The sequence below is a fragment of the Protopterus annectens genome, chromosome 1.part0 (assembly GCF_019279795.1).
Source record: "Protopterus annectens isolate FY-2018-M chromosome 1.part0, PAN1.0, whole genome shotgun sequence".
NCBI lineage: Eukaryota > Metazoa > Chordata > Ceratodontiformes > Protopteridae > Protopterus > Protopterus annectens.
Genome location: NC_056725.1, coordinates 1050086956 through 1050103292, shown reverse-complemented (window position 1 = coordinate 1050103292; position 16337 = coordinate 1050086956).

Sequence of the window (16337 nt, the reverse complement as noted above, 5' to 3'; positions counted from 1 at the left end):
CAACACCCACATGCATAACGACCACACATGTCCAATCAGATCACCGGCCCTTACCCACACACATGATGTCATCCACTGGTGCAGCCTAGGCCTTGGCAAACATTATCACCCTGTGCATATGATGATGCCTGTGCCGCATCCATGTCATCCACATCATCGGTGCAGGGACATGCTCATATGGTCTGATGCACAGGTTGAACAGAATAGCGAGATAAGTGTATAAGTGTATATTACATTAGTTGTGTACTGTTGACACGCACCAGACATACCATGTAGTACAGGTTTATAATGCATTGTTATATATTCACAGTATGTGTTTTGGTAACAATGGTAACAGCATGTTGGTAATTATGCCCTGCTTCCCTCCTTAAGGTCTACTTGCATGTGCCAATAAGTAGCAGTGTTTGCAGTTTCACATGTGTAAATGTGGAGCACTCACAGGCATGTATGGCAATACCAGCATGCTATACGTAGCCTCAACCTCACTGTTAGAAAGGCTACCATTCCACAAATGTCCACACATCTACTGATCCAGAAGCATGTGGGCTGTTTAATAGGCTACAGTGGCTAGAGACGTGACATCCATACCAGGTCACATCACAGGTATGGTGACATGGTGCAGGGGGTTTACACAGTGGTCTGGCCGATGATAACATTAGAGGCCACTTGATAACATGAGGCCTCACTGTGTAGCAGTAATACACTGTCACATTACAGGATGAGAACGCATACAGACATACACAGAAACACACAGTAACATGCCCACACTCATGGGGTCAACAACACTATAATGCACACTCGATAGTGTTGAGGTGAGGACCCCTGCCTATGTGGTAATCACCCTCAGAGTACTGTGCACCCTCAAGACGCGACACAGAGAATGAACATGTACAGGTAGCCAGTAAGGCTGAGACCGATGGCATCAACAAGGTAGAAGACTGCATCACCATGAGGGGTTAGGGATCCTGTCTATTCTGTATGGTAGCATACACACTCACTCCATGCACCAGACAGCCATGCATACATACACACACACACACACTGTGGAGTCCACAAATGTCATTCACATACAGATAGCTGACATGTGTGTGATACACACACCACCCCTGCCTACATCATGCTTTCTACACTGCAGTATGTACAGATCTCTACAACAGTGTACAAGGGTGTGTAATAATTGGGATGTATTCCCCACCATATGTGGCATATATGGTCACACAAGCAAACACACATAGCAGTACTGTGAATCATACACCTGCTATATGATGATACGTCTGACAGACATGCAGCAGTATTGGCCGCATTATGTGTACCAATGCTACCTTCGGCAATTGTGCTGCTGTATGCACACGGGAGGATGTAAGTGTTACAGGTGTCAAGTGATTTACAGTCAGTAACACCCTGACCGCTGTGTAGGTTGTATGTCTTCACCTTCAAGTAACAGCAACATAGCGTACTGTTTGTACATGTAATGGTAGGATGGCTTGTGACACACCTGTGAGCCGTCTTCAGCAAACATCCATCTGCAAAGGTGGATCACCACTTTATGTACACACATCCATCCATACCTGATGTACATCCTACCGTACTGTCAGTATTTCACCATATACAGGTGTCAATGATGGGGCTGCATTGCAACTGCATGTTGTAGTTAGGCACAGATGAATGGCATACATCAGCTACTGCACATGCATGATAGCTGCATGCACACCACTACATGTACATGTGTGTTGGTCCTACATTCCTGTCATGTAGCCATGTTTGTATGCATTGCAGTTGGTGGACATGTGTGATGACATACATAACACATGGACTGTTGTATGATATGATGGTTGTCATGGGTAACTATTATAGAGGGAATGTTACCTCGGTCAACATTGCTACCTTATGTACTGTTAGCATTCAACAGCCATGGACCTACCTTCCATGTGCATGCATGTGATTGCTGTAGCCACTTGTCTGCATGGAGGACAGCAAAAGCTATACTATGTACATATGTGTTGTGTGTGTGTGAGCCATGTACATATCCACTGCGATTACATGAATGTCATATCCAAACATGAGTGTTCTTTGGTGTACAGTGACAGTCATCTGTTACAGCTGTGTAAGACCCAGAGCCCCTGTTATGTGTAGAGCCGACCTGGTTATGAGCAGTGGTATCATTGCATTGCATAACACATGATGGAACCCTGTCAGTACATGTGCAGTCTGCACAGTTGCTGAAGACCTATGTACAGTCCACTGGTCATGAGTCACATGGTGTCATAGTAATGTATGGATGGATGTTGCTGGTCCAAGGACATGGTGATGTCTGAGGGATACATAGTAGAATACGACATTTACCACTGATCTGCACCTGAGACATCTGTGATGGCTCTTGAGTGTGTACTGGTCAGTACATGTGAGTGGCCTTCATGTACGTGGGGACAGTAACACCAAACTGTGCCCTTCTGTGTTTAGAATCTGTGTGCATGCAAGACAGCCCTTCGCTGCTACTAAGTGTGTGAGCATGCCCAGTACACCATTGTATAGATGGACACACAGTACATTCCAAACTGTGCCCTTCCATGTTTAGAATCTGTGTGCATGCAAGACAGCCCTTCGCTACTACTAAGTGTGTGAGCATGCCCAGTACGCCATTGTGTAGATGGACACACAGTACATTCCAAACTGTGCCCTTCCATGTTTAGAATCCGTGTGCATGCAAGACAGCCCTTTGCTACTACTAAGTGTGTGAGCATGCCCAGTACGCCATTGTGTAGATGGACACACAGTACATTCCAAATGCACGTGTGATACTAAGTGTGTGAGCATGCCCAGTGACACCTTGTGTCGGTTATGTGCCTCTGTGCATGGGCATGGCCATTGAAATCCTGTATAGCGATGGTGGTCATCCAGGCAACAGATGTCCATATCCATTGTCAGGATGGATTCCTACATTGAACACACTGGTTGACTGTCTTGAAGGGTGCACTGTCTGTGGCGCATCTCGTATCTATGTAGTGTTGTAATAGTGCTCAGTAGATAGGCAGTTGTCCCACTCACACCACTGCCGTGTGTTTGTCTACGTCTACCTTGGGACAGTAATATGCTTTTAGACTGCTCACTCTCTATACATTCCCTATCGGCATCTTTGCCTTTGCAGATGATGTCATCCACCTAGAAGTATGCCTCTGGGAGTGCTGTGTTCCAGTAATCTTGGTAGCGCGTTCTGTAACTGTGTAATGCTGTAGTGTGATAAGGTCGTTAGGTGTATGTTCAACTCCCAGCCCTGCCAAGTGTGTGTTTCCAGCTGCCTGGGGACAGAGTAATGCTTTTAGATGACTCACTCCCCATACATTCCCTATCGGTGTCTTTGCTTTTGCAGATGATGTCATCCACCTAGAAGTATGCCTCCGGGAGTGCTGTGTTCTAGTAATCTTGATAGATCATTCTGTAACTGTGTAATGCTGTAGTGTGATAAGGTAGTTAGGTGTATGTTCGACTGCCAGCCCTGCCAAGTGTGGGTGTGTCTGTGTGTGTGTGTTTCCAGCTGCCTGGGGACAGAGTAATGCTTTTAGATGGCTCACTCCCCATACATTCCCTATCAGTGTCTTTGCCTTTGCGGATGATGTCATCCACCTCGAGGTATGCCTCTGGGAGTGTTGTGTTCCAGTAATCTTGGTAGCGCATTCTGTAACTGCATAATGCTGTAGTGTGATAAGGTAGTTAGGTGTATGTTCGACTCCCAGCCCTGCCAAGTGTGTGTATGTGTTTCCAGTTGCCTGGGGACAAAGTAATGCTTTTAGATGGCTCACTCCCCATACATTCCCTATCAGCGTCTTTGCCTCTGCGGATGATGTCATCCACCTAGAAGTATGCCTCTAGGAGTGCTGTGTTCCAGTAATCTCGGTAGCGTGTTCTATAACTGCGTAATGCTATAGTGTGATAAGGTAGTTAGGTGTATGTTCGTCTCCCAACCCTGCCAAGTGTGTGTGTGTGTGTGTGTGTGTGTGTGTGTGTGTGTGTGTGTGTGTTTCCAGCTGCTTGGGGACAGAGTAATGCTTTTAGACGGCTCACTCCCCATACATTCCCTATCGGCTTTTTTGCCTCTGTGGATGATGTCATCCACCTAGAAGTATGCCTCTGGGAGTGCTGTGTTCCAGTAATCTTGGTAGCGCATTCTGTAACTGCATAATGCTGTAGTGTGATAGGGTAGTTAGGTGCATGTTTGACTCCCAACCCTGCCAAGTGTGTGTGTGTTTCCAGCTGCCTAGGGACAGAGTAATGCTTTTAGATGGCTCACTCCCCATACATTCCCTATTGGCATCTTTGCCTTTGTGGATGATGTCATCCACCTAGAAGTATGCCTCTGGGAGTGCTGTGTTCTAGTAATCTCAGTAGAACATTCTGTAACTGCGTAATGCTGTAGTGTGAAAAGGTAGTTAGGTGTGTGTTTGACTCCCAGCCCTGCCAAGTGTGTGTGTTTACAGCTGCCTGGGGACAGAGTAATGCTTTTCGATGGCTCACTCCCCATACATTCCCTATTGGCATCTTTGCCTTTGTGGATGATGTCATCCACCTAGAAGTATGCCTCTGGGAGTGTTGTGTTCCAGTAATCTCGGTAGCGCATTCTGTAACTGCGTAATGCTGTAGTATGATAAGGTAGTTAGGTGTATGTTCGACTCCCAGCCTTGCCAAGTGTGTGTGTGTGTGTGTTTCCAGCTGCCTGGGGACAGAGTAATGCTTTTAGACGGCTCACTCCCCATACATTCCCTATCGGCGTCTTTGCCTTTGCTGATGATGTCATCCACCTAGAAGTATGCCTGTGGGAGTGCAGTGATGCTGAAACTCGGTAGCGCGTTCTGTTACTGCGTAATGCTGTAGTGTGGTAGACTAGACAGGTAGGTGCTCGATTCCAAGGCATAGCAGGTGTGTGTGTTTGGCAGTTATACCGTATGTGTTGGTATCTGTGGGTGGCTAGCTGCGGGATGTGTTCAGTGTGTTTTGTTGCTGACCTATATAGTGTCCACAGCCCGCATATTCTGCCAAGATACTGGGTTGTCAACACATACATTCACCAATAGGTCTGGTGAGTAAATGTCAGCAGCCCTACTCTTACCCTTGATACAGTCTGACCCATGTGATGCAACAAAACACACGTGCCTTGATAGTAACAACACTACATGATGCAGGTGGCACATGTAGTTTCCTTTTCATTCCTGTCTAATGCTTTGCTGTCATGTGGTCCACTGTTGTGATATATATGCAATATCTACATATGTGTGTACATGTATATGTGTGTATGTATATATATATATATATATATATATATATATATATATATATATGTGTCTATGTATATATGTATAGAAATAATATATATGATATATGTAGATATAGAGAGATAGACATAGATGTGAATATATATGTCTGGGGACATCGGCACTATTGAATGTTTGTGCCGGATGATCTGTACGTGATAACCTGGGATGTATGTACATCTGCCATGGCGTAGTGGTAAAGCACATCATCTGTAGTGTGCAGGGTCACGGGTTGTAGTAGTGTAGACACCGGTTATTTTGTTGCTGGGAAGACCATGGGACATCGAATATGGTGATAGTAAGGCAACTGTTGCCAGTTGTGTACGGATCTGAGCGACACTGAGCAGTGGTTATTAATTTGGAGGTTTGGTATGGGTCATATGACTATTCATTAGAAGACTATACTATGCAGATGAGGTTGACAATAGTGTATCCCATTTATCCCCAGGGTGTGATGCAGGTCCCTGGAGTGTATGTGTGTAGTTAGCCGGGTGCAGGGCTCGAATATAGTTGACAGCATGAGAGGGGGGTCAGGCATACTGTACATACATTGCAGAACTGTGCCTCGGGAGTGCTCCTGCCTTAGCACGCCTAAGCTAGGGGTGTGTCTATACCTGCCTGGTGACATTGGGAGGGATGACAGCAGTGGTGGGATAGTCAGGGTGTACAGGCTGCACAAACAGGTGTTGATCAGCACAATCAGCAGATGACATGGCCAGCCCGCACCTGAACAGTACGGTAATGTGAGCAAGCAGCATACACACAGGTTTCTTCTGCACTCTACACCACCGGTGTATACCTGCGGGGACATGTCACGACACAGACCAACCAAATGAGAAGGGCTGCAGCAGGCAACATAAACCAACATGTGCAAGAGGCCAAGGGCAGTGAGGATGTGTATGCTGTGGAACAACCCTTGCTGGGGTGACATAAGACTTTATAGACCCAGGGTGATTTACCAGGGGCTACATGAGCTGGGGATGGTGGAGCACTATGGGGTGGACAGAGACCTCCTACAGAGGCTTGTTGACCTGTGCCTGCCCACACCTGACACATCAAACAGGCCGCGGGAAACATCACAGTGGATACCACGGTATGTGTTGGCCTAGGTGTATTAGCCACAGGTACCTCACACAGTACAACTGGGGATATCATGGGTATCTCACAGGCATCTGCATCCAGAGTATTGCACCAGTTCACAGACGCCATGTCAACACATGCTAGTGAGCACGTACATGTCCTCAACACATGTGATTAGTAGACCAGCAATATGCATCAGTTCAACCACATGGATGACTACCCTGGGGTACTGGGTGCTATAGCCTGCACACACATACACATGGAAGCACCACCCGGTGAGTGGGGTAGGGCCTACAGTCACTGCAGGGGCATACCCTCCAACAGCTAGGCCATATGCGATGGCCAGGGCATGAGATTGAATGTGTGTGCTCTCTACCTTGGAAGCTATGATGATTCCGATATATGGCTTCTGACACAGCTGTACCCCACCAGTGCCAATATGGACATCCCCTACAGTCTCCTAGCAGGGGATGCTGGGTAAACACTGGTGTCGTGGCTGATGACACCCATCAGCAATGCACACACACCTGAACACTCACACCATAATGAGGTGGATGCACAGGCAAGACATATAATTGTGCATGTGTTTGGGATGCTCAGTTCACAGTTCTGGTATCCAGACACACGTTGATATGGTATTTGCTATGCTACACAATCTTATCCTGCAGTAACAGTTGCAGCAGGAACAGCATGGGGCAGGGCCACACAGCCCAACACCACTGCCAAGGCCTGTACAGGCACAGTGTGACTCGGTGAAGGAACTACCTGAGCAGGGCACAGTCGGCGAAAGGCCATGCACAGTATGACCTGCCCTTGGCAAAGAGGCAACACAAGGCATATGCACTGACACAGTAGGTACCCATGGATTTCCCCTCTCTGACCCGCACACAGTACAATGGATGCCAAACATTACACTACCTGTGCTCGGCCATGTATAGGAGGTGCACTGTGTGCATCCGACATAGGCAGCCCTCCAGCACTGTCCTCAGGTCCAGAACACCCCCAGGGTACGTCTATCGACCTAACAATTGGCAGATGTATTAGAATGTGTATTTACCCATTGCTATGGTATGTATGTGAGCATACAAGTGACTGTGGTGGCCGAATGTTAGGGCAGCAGACAGTACACATCCATAGTGGCACCATGACCTCTGTAGCACATACGGGGGTCACAATGGTAGTCATTAGTACACAGGGTGTCCTAACCCACTGCAGATTATGGGCTGACCATCATGTGTGTCCGTACAGCCCACACATGTTCCATGCAGCTGGACAGGTGTGGACCAATACAGACAAATGATATACAATGGCCTATGGATATGCCCAATGAATGCCCCAACCCCCTAAGACACACACAGACTACAGCAGGCCAGGCAGTTTGATGTAGGTTGTGAAAGCTAGGACGTCCGACACCACTGTGCTGGTATTTAAAGCTGGGATCTGACGTACACTGGTATCCCTCCAACCAGCAATTTAGATAGGTCCACACATTGACATGGAGTACCTGGCATACCAGTACAGTAGTGGCAGATGTGTACAACTGTCAGCTGTGCCCCCCATCCAACCTACACATGTGAGAGTCATGAGTGCCACCCACGGTGCTGTGTAGGACTGTGGTTGCGGTCGGATATCCCCCCACGCTATGCAGACATGTAGCAACTGTCAATGCCACATGACCATTAGCTACCCTGCAGACACAGCATGACACCTGTCTGTGTAGAACGGAGGGGTCAGCAACACAGTACTAACTATCTGGACATGTGACACATGCGATACAGTTGACCATACTTGGCATGTTCACACACATGACAGTATGACGGTAATGTTGGTCAACAACATGCGTAACAGTCATACTGGGCATGCTCACACACTGAAACACAGGACGGCCAGGCATGCATGCACCAGTGGTCTGGACTTATCTGCCAGTACATTGCTATACTGTTGGATGACTGCGCTGTATGGTGTGTGTGTGGTCTATTGTCTGTACATATGCCATGGTCTATTGTTAATTCACATGAGCTATGTACGCGGGGTACTGCTACCAACACATGAATAGGGCGGTTCTTTGTTTGCGGACAGACCGACGCCTTTGGATACGGACTGGGTAAGGCACATTCCAGCAGGTGGGAGCAGTTGTGCGTGGGTTTGCACAGTGTTAAGCACTGCTGACCTCTGGTTACAGCACCTTATACCTGTTTAGACTCCACATTTCTTTGACAGTGCACTACTGGCATACTGGTAGACAAACACGCTTACAGCCGCTCGATCACCGACATTTCTGCTTACATTTGTCACTCATGCTGGGTGTGTGCGATCCCTTGTGATGCGTATTACATTGGACTACATGACTACAGTATTGGATATGTGTAACCATTTGGCGACGGCAGGCGTTCGACTGCACGGACTCGGTGGCCTGTCCAGTGACGTAATCATATTATATGCATGTTCCTCATACGATCTGCTCCCATCTGCCTGATACATGGGAACCGATACTCTGCAATGCTGACATGTGAATATGATTTTGTTAAAGCAGCTGTCCGCCGAGTCATGCTACCGCATACCTACTGTACGTTTTTCACCTTTCAGATTGCATGACGGGAGACTGTAGGAGTGACACCTTTCCCACTTTGCATGGGACAGTCCCTCATTAGGCATATGTCATGTGACAATACCAGACCTCTCAACCAATCGGGGACAAATTTCTACTGAATCAGGGACAAGTCAAGAAAACATCAGGGACAATCAGGGACACTTTTAAAAAAGTAGTGCTATTAACTTGAAACATTGACAGAATCAGAGCATATCAATTAATACACATTTTCTGAAGTAAAGTTTATAACTCTTACTTATTGTCATTAGTCATTGAGTGTAATTCACCACCTTTCCTCCAAAAGTCACAAATTTTAGGAGGGATTCAGAGGGACAGAGTTAAACTTTCAGTCAAAATCAGGCACGTCCCTGAAAATTAGGGACAGTTGAGAGGTATGGACAATACTCTAGCCATTGCAACTGTCCTGATTAGGGGACATTCTCATGTTGTACATGTCTGTAGTGGTTGCTTGTTACAGGTCTTGTATACCTGACACGTCGATATGTTATATGTAGTAGCATAAGCAACTTTACTGCTGCTAGACTACGCTTTGATTTGTGCCAATATGTATATTTCTGTACTATGCATGGCTGTAGGTATGTTCTGCCCTGGTACGTCTGACATTTCTGCAGAGCAGGTTCCACTTTGGCTATTCAGAATGCTGGTGGCCCTATAGATCCTATATGTAGAGCTATCACATGTGTCAAGGCAACAGCCAGTGGTAAATTGACGACTTCCACAGTTTGCATACGTTAAGGTTATTCTTGTAGCATTATAATTGCTAATACTGTTTCCTATTACATGTAGCTGTTTCTGATACAACAAATTAATTTCTGACACCACTACACACACTATATAGCCTCCTTTCTCAAACTCACAGGCCATGTGCCATAACTGTCATTTTGCAGGACACAACTGCCCAGACAGATGTGTCCCTCAGAGGCGTACGGGTGTTGAACCTCATCTATTATGCTATCATCTACCTAAGGTGGCCAGCAAATTATGCACTTTCCATCACTAGCAGACCTCACATACCAATGGGTGTGAATGAACACTGTAACAGGAACAATGCATAACACCATGTGGGACACATTTAGATGATTGGTTCTATTAACCAGACACATTTACAGTCACAGAGCATATGTATTCATTCACGTTTGTCAAGGTACATGCTGTTTATGACTCATACATGTTGTCATCTGTCATTACCTGTGTTCCGCCACCTGTCCACCTAATATCACTAGTTCTGGAAGTGTTTAGTTGGACTTTGTTACATTCTGATTCATAACTATGGATGTCCATGCTAATCGGGTACACGGCACTGATTTGGTCTCTATGTATTCCCTCAATGGTTTACAGACTATCCGGTAGATGTGCTCTTCAGGTTTGGGAGGTGTAGGCGTATGCTATGCCCACATAGGAATATTAATGACTTCCACTGGGCGGGCCTACTACATCTCTGCCAACCAGCACCTGCACACTTAAGCCTATTATTGCATACCCATGGTCCACCTACCTGGCACCCCTCTACAGCAGTCATGACAAATACTTACTGCGAGCGCAGCTGGGGTATGAGCACACACCTACACATTGCCCACTCTCCCCATCTCGGGACACATGTCGTACATTTTGTCAACCCATGTATTATCACACTTGCACAACCTACTGTTCCATGTACACCTACATCCTGCTTGCATCGATGACAACATGTTCACACGTACCCTGAATTTTTGGGGTCCCGCAAGGGACTCCGTTATCCATGTTTAAAGTGTAGACCTTGCAGATCTCTCCCACTGGTACTTTCCTACTGGTGTTTTCGACAGCGGCAGTGTATTGATCTGTATTGCCTGTCTGTATGTCTGACTGGCCTAGCCGGGCGGTGTGGGGGGTACAACGTTTATTTATTGGACCTCCCAGTCACATATGCCCGGGCTGTAGATATGTTACCCCTAATTGCTGTAAAGTAACCTAGTTATGTACATGTGTATATCTACAATGACATATATATTTGTTTTGTGTGTATGTCTGTATATCAATACCTGTTGTTTGTGTATATATATCTATCTATATATATCCGTAGTATATCCTTGTGTGTGTGTATATATATATATATATATATATATATATATATATATATATATATATATATATATATATATCTGTATAAATATATCTGTGTATATAAATTAATATATATATATATAAGTTTTTATCTATGTATACATCTGTGTGTCCGTTAACCTATACATTTCCCGGACATAGACACTTACACATGCGTATTGGGTTTTATCCCTGCTTCAACAGCATACTATTGCCTTAGTCATTATGACAGCGACACTTCACTCCAGTGAACTTGTGATCAGTATATTGCATGTTATACAGCGGACAGATGTCACACGGTTTTCATGTCTGGGGTGCCGCTGATAAGTGTGATGTGATACAGTGTCATTTGACGTATTACTGTATGCGCAGCCTATTATTCCTGCTACTGTGTTTGTTTCTGTGCACATTCATATTATTTATGTTGTAGAATGAGTGTTTGTGTTACTGAAATTGTACATCAACATATTGATGTCTTCATGTAGTTGTGTCTTTCTGTTTTTCCCAGTTTGTGGTTGTCATAGCAGAACTCTGTTCCGCTCATGGGTGGTGTATAGGTTTTACGTGCCAGGCTGCCAGCCCTGACACACAATGTCCGACAACGATACGCCCATTCATGCATATCTCCACACAAACGATGCTCTATCTGAGAATCGCACCTATGTACTAGCTGACCTCCACGGGCCGCTCCATTGCACACGGCGCAACATACCCTAACACTCCTGTGTCCATAATCGCATATCCATAGTTTCTCCAGCACACCCGTGTTGAGTTTCCACGCATAACAGCCATTATACACCTGATATTGCAGCCATGACACACCTTTACACATTGCCCTCTCCAGAGCATTGGGGCCCTACACACATTTTGTACCGCCTCGTGTATTCACAGGCTCACCATCCTTTCATATTTGCACATACGTGCCTTTCCTGGTGTTATGGATTACGAACGGTTTGCGGGTTACAAGTGCAGGTGGTCGCAACATGTACTACATTCCGTCTGTTTACAATGTTGACGTAGCACTTCAACGATGTTATGGCCACTGATATAACCCTGCCTCTGGTGTGAATAGCGGTGCTCTACTCACACTTGTGCAGCTTTATCTGACATACGTTGCGAGGACTTTATAATTCCTTACTTGCTCTAGATTCCCTTCACAACCCTTATGTTTGCTTTCATCTTTCGGCGTTCCTTACATATATATATATATATATATATATATATATATATATATATATATATACATATATATATATATATATATATATATATATATATATATATATGTATATATATATATATATATATATATATATATATATATATATATGTATATATAGATATATATATATATAGATATATAATTGCATACTTCTGTTATGTCTGCGGATATTTATCTATACACACAGCTATCTATCTATCTATATATATATATATATATCTATATAAAAGTTACAGCTGTACAAGACAACATACATTTGCTATGCTAATAGCTGCGTACACCCGCGCAGGTGCACTTGCATCTACTTATTCTGAGTTACATATGTTTACTGGCACTTCTTTGGGATTACATGTGCCTTATTCCTTATGAAAGTACCACTTTGATTGATGCAATCCGGTTAACGGACCCATGCGAATGCGGTCACCTTTACATGTATAAATGTTGGCTTTACAGCACAGAGGCATTCATTACCCAATTAATATGTGCTATAGTTGTACTTGAACCGGGAATGCCTTTACTTTAGGCGGATGCTCTAACCACTACACTATTGTTGTTCTGGCTCATTTATATGTATACCCATGGTTCATAGCTACTCTGACATACGCCTCACCGCTTCCCTTACACAGCAGGCATCCATTCTCCTGCTGGGAAAACCACAGTACTACACTTATGACATTCCCTGTTTCCTACTGCTCTGGACCTGTGCTGCATGTCTACTCACTCCAAGGATATTCAGAACTCCTACGCTTATAGTCCTCGCACATACGTGTGTTTGGTTGTCAGGGTGTTCATGTGCTGGTCCGGATTTAGGCTCAGCCAACTGGTGACTAGAACTGCTCTGGTGCTGTTCAAATATCAGACATAGCACATGGACAGAGTTAGTCCAGATTTTAACATTCTACCTGTGTTTACAGATGCAGGTGTTTCGGCACCTCTGACCAAATTATTAGGTCGGGGCTACATAATTTAGGGTGGGGAGTGGTTCCACTACATAATGCAGGGTGGGGGGGGGGGGATTTTCACGTGTTTCCCTTCCCATTTGACTATTTCATTCATTTATAGATACAATGAATATTATTCTGGACATCAGTTATAAATTCACTACAGGTATGCAATAGTCCTGTCAACAGATGTGACAGTTGGTTGGTGTACTTATGTGTACGGACCTCTGTGATACTCGGTGACTCATTTCTACAGTGACAGGGACAAGGCTATGACAACTCAGGGACAATCACGGACACTTCTACCATATTAGTACTATTAACTTGGAACGTGTTGACAGATTCGTAATACTACTAATTTTCTGCAGTTAAATGCATCTATTACTCTTCATTGTTGTAAGTAGTCATTCTCATTCAACACCTTTCCTCCAAAGGTCACTGGCTTTGTGAGTGGTTAAGAGGCTGGCCAGTTATTGTGTGAATGCTCTGACTATTGGTAGTGTTGGCATTGTCATATGTACAGGTTGGGATATATTCTGGGGACTAGGGTTGCCACCTTTTCAAATGGCCAAGGTGGGACATTTTCGGAACACACATCAGATTTTACAGGCCGACACATACCCACGGTCAGTACAAAGGATAGAACTTTACATTTTTGCCTAAATAAAAGCTTATTCTTGTAGCGGTTTAGTTGCTTATTCTGTTTCTTGTAACATTTAGGTATTTTAGATACAGAAATAATTATTTTATGCAACTATTACATAACATATGGGACATAATTATGTTCTACAATCTCAGGACATTTGCCATTTTTAATATTTTTTGTCAGGACACAACTGCCCAAAGAGGGAATGTCCCTCGCAAAGTGGGACAGGTGGTAACCCTACTGGGGACACCAGATTGTTTAGGCCACCACATAGCCATGGTCAGTGCAGGTTTAGAACATTCATTAGTTTCCTAGCTGTGAGCCTATACCTTTAGCACTTTTGTTGTTTGCCTGTTCCTTGTATGAATTACGTTTATGCTATCCTGACGTGACCGCTTTAGGCAACTGTTACATGCAGTATGGTACATAGTTATTTCCTACAATCACAGGACATTTGGCATTGTATCATTGTTGGTCAAGTCACACCTACACACACAGTAATTGTCCCTCACACAGTGGATCAGGGGGTATCCTGTTTACGTCAGTGCCTTCATCACCCTTATTCCATGTGCCACTATGTGAATGTGTGCAATATATTCTCTCGCTTATTCATGGGGGGACACGTGTGTCACGGGCAGGTGTTTGATCCTGGGTAGTAGGTTCTGCATGACCATCTAGGGCTGGACAGTCTCGTGCACCACTATTGCACATTCCAACTTGTGTCCAGATGTCTACAGGACTGGACATCGTATCTTGATACCCATTCTAATGTTTACACAGGTTACTTATCCCATGAGGGATATCCAAAAATTTAACAAGACCAATAATAACAAGACCGATACCGACCATTCTTCTGGCATTACGAAAATGTGCTGGGGGTTTTACATGCAAGGGATACATAGTTTGCAATCCTGAAACGGCCTAGGGTGACACTACCTACTACATATGCGTAGTGGTCACTATGTGTAGATGTGGCTGCGCCAAACTAGTAGGCCAAGTATGGCTGGATTTGGTGGACGTAAAGGTATGGGGGCAGGTTGTGTGCTGTGTAGGGGATGCTAGGTAGTCCATTATGCATCCAGGTGTGTTGCATTTGATATGGCCAATTCCATCAGGACCAATCTGTGTGTATGTGCCGGTGACATTTCTGTACATTTGTATCGCACATTTTAATATTCATATGTTTGTGGGATTGTGTTCTGCAGTATGGCCTGTCTGGTTGTATTGCAGATGTGTATACATGTTTTTGTGTATCTTTCTGCTTCACCCGCTGCTCCCTCATACACCTCCAGTTCACCTATTCTGCATACGACACAGTCTCACCTTTGAGGATTATACCATTACCCATCCCCCCACACACATATTCCTGACAGTCCATCCATCACTGCTTTGGTTGATGGCCCATGACACGGTCAAGGTAACACATTGCATACCCTACATATGTCAGGTACCTGTATGGTTGTGTGGACTACCCTGCCATGTTTGACCTTCCACATGCTATACCTCACGCACATAGGTACACGCCTATACTTAACTTTCATGACATGGTTGGTATACCCGGGTAATACCCGTTCAACTTTGACACATCCTGACAAGTTCGGCTTGGACTGCAGATGTGCAGATTTTGGCCGACTGTTCTAATCATTGGTAGGATGCCACCTTTTCCTATGTCCAGGATGGGATATATTCCGGACACATATCCAATTGTACTGGACAACACGTACCCACAGTCAACGCTATGGATAATACTGTTCCTTTCAGCCTACATGTTGCCTTATTGTTGTAGCAGTTTATATGCTCCTTCTGTTTCATTTACATGCTTATTCTATTTCCTGTCACATATGGTATGTTAAATACGGACATAGCTATTGTATGTGACTATTACATGCGTTGTGGGATATAATTAGGTCATACGGTCACTAGATATTTACATTTATCGTGTTTTTTGTTATGGACACATCTGCCCAGCTGTGTACCCTCCCTCACAATATGGGTCAGCTGGTGACCCTGACCATTGGGCTGGATGTACCTATTGGCGGCGCTAACATATGATGTTTTTCACTTCCACTTGGTATAACTATCTACACTGCATTGGACTACGGGCACACGGTTTTCAATGTCATTTGTTCGAGGGATAGGGACCTCTTATTCCCTACCGTGCATTTGTGTTTGCTTCTTCATTTTGCGTTCGCAGGAACTGTATTGCATGCTTTGCATACGTTTCAGTATCCATGGACACTGACAGATGTGATTACTATTGCTTGCAAATTGTTATATGCAAGCATTTTAGGTTGCACGTCGACAGCTGACATTTCCACGCCTCCGTGCGACACTTCGACATGCCCTATGCACTCGCGCTCCTTTCCTATGCACGTGGCTGTGGCGGCAGCGCGCCTTCATTAATATGCATTTGGTGCTACTGCGCCATCTTCACGCCACACAGTCGGCGCAAGCC